Source organism: Hordeum vulgare, chromosome 7H (genome assembly GCF_904849725.1).
Source record: "Hordeum vulgare subsp. vulgare chromosome 7H, MorexV3_pseudomolecules_assembly, whole genome shotgun sequence".
In the NCBI taxonomy this organism is placed as follows: Eukaryota; Viridiplantae; Streptophyta; class Magnoliopsida; order Poales; family Poaceae; genus Hordeum; species Hordeum vulgare.
The window spans coordinates 5,340,119-5,344,873 of NC_058524.1; the positions used below are offsets into that span (position 1 = coordinate 5,340,119).

Here is a 4,755-nt window from a genome sequence, read left to right on the forward strand (position 1 = left end):
TATACCTTGAGTGGAAATTTTAGTGACATCATTTTACAATACACTCTTGATAGTTGCTTAACAAACACACATATTTTTAACACTTCAAAATTATTTTTAGTGTTACATATCTCAGACCAATCAAAACGTAGAACTACCCTTCCCACAGATCATGCAGCAAACACCGTTGGATGCTCCGAGATCCAACGACAGCCATCAATCCCACCCCCTCTCAGTCTTACCCACGTAGCCCTATCCTCTCGTCCCTTCTCCCCGACGCACTAGAGCCACCGGCCCCAACCATCTCCTCTCTGATCCAGATCCAGATCCGTCGGCCGCCACGAACACGCTGGCCTCGCCGGCGGGGACCGTCCCGAGACGGTGCGCCACGGCTAGCCGGCACAGCGCGTGGGCGGCGCAGGCCTCGCGGAGGATGGCCTCGAGCCGGCGCCGCGCCATGGACCCGTACGCCTCGTAGCGGAGCTCCACCACTCGTCTCCCGTCGAGGTGGTCCCGCGTGGTGCCCTCGAAGTTGGCGATGGCGCCTGCCGACAGGTCGCGGACGTGGTCCATGTACCGGCCCATGTTCAGCCGGCCCGATCCCTCATCCAGGATCTCGACCAGGTCCTGGCACGCCGCCTCCGTCGTCGGGGCCTCGTCACCGGCTATCGAGGGGAGCTGTGCGCCCGCGCTGCTGGTGACTTTGTGATTTGATATGGGTGCATCACTGTGGCAACCTACTCAGGCGAGAAGCAGACCAGGGCTTGCGGCTCGCTGCAGTACCTGAGCCTATACGGCTGCAGCATCGTGTACACCATCACCACCGCCACTAGCATCAGGTAGTCGCCGCCGGCCAGCAGTTGCATTAGTTGCACCATCCATCGAACAAGAATCATGTGACTTGGAGTAGAATTACTACATAGCTTGTCTTCCTTTTCGTGTTCGCCTAGTACGTGTTGCTGTTTTAAGCCAATCGTTTTCCATGCCGCAGGGTGATTCTGAAGGCCAACTGCTACCACGCGCACGGGCACGACGCGCCCTGCAGCTTCGACGGAAGCTACTACATGTTCATGTTCGGTGGGGCGCAACTCCTCCTCTCCTTCATACCGGACTTCCACGACATGGCGTGGCTCTTCGTCGTTGCCGCGGTCATGTCCTTCTCCTACGCCTTCATCGGCCTTGGCCTTGGCCTCGCCAGTACCATCTGTAAGTACTATGCCCTGCTTCTTTTCCGGCCTGGCCAGGTAGTAATTCAGGTAGTAATACTGTGAGTAAACCACCGAGCATGATGACATCCCGTTTTTTCAGAATTAGTACTTACTGTATTTGGTAGTACTATCAGTAAACCACCGAGCATGATGACACCTTGTTTTGTTTCGCTCGTGTGCCAATACTGTAGGACACCCTCAAGTCACCACCTGCCGAGAACAAGACGATGAAGAAGGCGTCCATCATCTCCATCCTGGTCACCACCTTCTTCTACCTCTGCTGCGGCTGCTTTGGCTACGCCGCCTTCGGGAGCGACGCGCCGGGGAACCTCCTCACCGGCTTTGGCTTCTACGAGCCCTACTGGGGAGCCCTACTGGTGAGAGGGAGTACATGCTAAATAATTATAGTTGGGGAGAACTAGGTAAAGAGGGAGTACATGCTAAATAATAATAATAAAACTAAATACTATGAGTCATAATAATATTCCATACAGGATTAGTAGCTCTAGATTGTCAACAAAAAGAACACTACTTGGTCACACTGAAATAGCCCCCAACTAATACTAATAGTCAATTTGTCAACATAGATGCCAGAGTAGCAAGCGACCCCTTGACGGCAGTCAAGGTCAAAAATGGACTACCTATTTAAGGCATACATATGTAGCCGTCAATTTTTAACCTTTTAGAAGTCAGGCCAACTAGCTTTCAGTAACAAGAATAGCAGAGCTGAACACAGTACTGTGTGCCAGCTTAAAGCTTTAGTTTGATTATTACTTTTTGAAAAGCACTAGATAATCATCTAAGTTAATCTTTCGTCGAGATTAACCTCCAAAATTCAGTCGCACGTACGGATGCAGCATGTAACTCTTGATTAACTGGATTATCATGTCTCGATCAATTCAGACTGGCTTTATAAGTTCTTAATTAGATTGCAGAATTTGTGAAACACGTAGATATATACTAAGAGGTCAGTACTCGTAATCAGGATGCATGATCAGCGCAGCTAGTAGGTATATACAGCAAAACACGTAGATATATATACCAGGAAGGTGAACTCCACCTTCCTGGTCGCGGACGTAACGTCAATTGTCGCATGAAATTGTTTTTGGAGACGGTATGTATTGTACATAAGGGGAACTGGGAACTCTGAACAATTAAATTCTCTTGCATACCAAAGACAATACATATGGTATTGTGAGCCTGTTCCGTAGGGAAGAGCGAGATTTATATTATGGTAGGACGGTTGTTACTATCCAATGGAAAAGTAAACTGCTCGTTTGTTCCTTGGCAATAATTTTTTCTACTCGAACAACATTTTGCGGGCGGCTGGGCAGCTTCATTGCTCTCTCTTTTAATCCTATATATGCATCTCACAATGGGAATAATTCCTGTTCTTGCTTATTTGCCTTAGTGTGTACTAGTAACAGCATATATACCACAATTTGTAATAAATAACTAGTTATGCCTCTATTATATTTGGGTTCTTTCTCCTGACCCTTGAATTTTCTCCATGACAGGGAAATTGCTGTTGCAGCAAGGCCCTCTAAGAAAATATGTGATGCCTCTGCATCTATTTCCTCACCCTCATCGGGATCTCATGCCGGTGGCGGCGAGCAGGGGACGCCGCAATGGCGGACAAGGGAAGGAATTTCACGTATCGACGCATCACTGTTTGTTAGTGATCTGGTAAGCATCTGGATTTATTATCCCTTAGAGCTACTTGACAACAGTTTATTAATACTAAAAAATTCCCTGAGCATCCATATGGACGTGTGGTTTTGTATATCTGGTCTAATGAGATTATTTTTGTTGCTATGCAGCTCAATTATTGAATGTTAGCGGTGAATCGAAGATAGTACTTATTCCTGTTGTAGTTGATGTAAGTCTCCATCCATTCCTTTTACCTGGGAATTTTTCTCTTCATTGTCTTTGGTATTCTATTCAATGTTCTGAAGTGGATTGATACAAAGATGCATTTCTTAAAGTCTTTCTCAGTTGCATGTTTTCTCATGGTTTTGCGAGTCATATTATATTTCATTATAAATGCATTACATCAAACGTATAGTATGTTGCATGTAATGAGTAATGACCCTTGCTCATTTATACATAAAGATAAAAGTGACCAACGACACTCTATGGGGAATGCATGAGTATTTGTTATGATTAATAGTTGCATCTTCTTTCATGAGTAGACAATGATTAAATGGCTTGCTCCATTAATCTTGCCAACTAACGTTAATGAGGTTATGACAGGAATCAGTATGACAGGAATAGTTGCATCTTCTTTCATGAGTATGTTTCAGGGATAGATAAGTGTGACAGGAATCAGTACCAAATGAAATACCAAACTGCTATTTTTGATTTCTCTAAGTTGGTCTCATGCGTTGCAATTTAGTTGTCCCGTCTTACTTTTTTCGATAGTTGTTCTTCATTTGCTACTAGTATCACATCATTTTTCCTGTTTGACTTGTATGAGTATTGCAGTACTACTTGTGATGTTGTCGTCAAAGCTCTTGCCGGAGATGGAAGTCGAGGAAACTACAAAGAGGGAACAGTTGTTATCTGGAATAACGAATCTACCTATGCCTTCTCAAATGGAATTATGTTTGTTTTTCTAGTGGAATGAAGTCCATTATAGTGATAGTAGCAGATGTTTTTGCTATAGTGACAGTAGTCCATTATAGTGACAGTAGGAGATGTGCCATTGTTCTATTTCTCAAATGGAATTCTGTTTGTTTTTGCTATATTCCTGTGTACGGAAATGTATTTAGGAGATGGCTTATTGTGTTATGTAAACCTGAGAGATGTATTATGTGATGTTATATGATGGATGATTTTAATTCGACTTGGAGTTTTCTTGATTTGAATATGAAATAGTGTTGGATTTAATATTGGACAAATAATTGGGTTAAAAGGCTCAACAAATAGAAATGAAACCAAGTTTTGGAACAAAAAGTTGCTGAATTCAAAAATGGAAAAAGGCCAAAACTGAAACTGGATCAAATGTATTTGGGCACTAAAAGGCCAGAGCCCAAATTATAATGATAAAAGAATTCAAAAAAAACTAAAGTGGATGTAAATAGGCTAAGGCCCAAAAATAAGCCCAATAAGAAAAAGCCCAAAAAAATAAAACCAGCCCATGTGATCAATTGAAATGGGTTGGGCTGATTTCAACCATGACGTTTTGATTTCGTCGTAATTTTGCCACGTAGGACTCGGTTTGATTGCCAACGACGATTTAGGATCGTCGTAAAGGTTACAACGGTCCAGGAATCGTCGTAAAAGTTACGACGATTTTGATCAAAACGTCGTTGTTGTTCATTTGTGACGCTCCGTTTTCGACGCTTGGTTTTTCGTCGTGAGATCATCGTAAATGAAAAACCGTGACGATGTAGCGACGAAAAAATAGCGTCGTGTATTAGCATATTCCTTGTAGTGGTAGCAGAAGAATTTATGGCGCCGTTGCCGAGGAGGATCAAGTCAAGAACTCATCCAAATAAGTGTCGCAAACTCATCTCTTGCATTTACTTTTTTGCCTCTCGTTTTCCTCTCCCCCACTTCTGAAAAA

General features: G+C 43.8%; 1 pseudogene; it reads right to left on the reverse strand.

The window, feature by feature from the left end:
- Positions 1-231: 231 nt before the first annotated feature.
- LOC123407946 lies at positions 232-704 on the reverse strand (annotated as a pseudogene).
- Between the last annotated feature and the right edge of the window lie 4,051 nt (positions 705-4,755).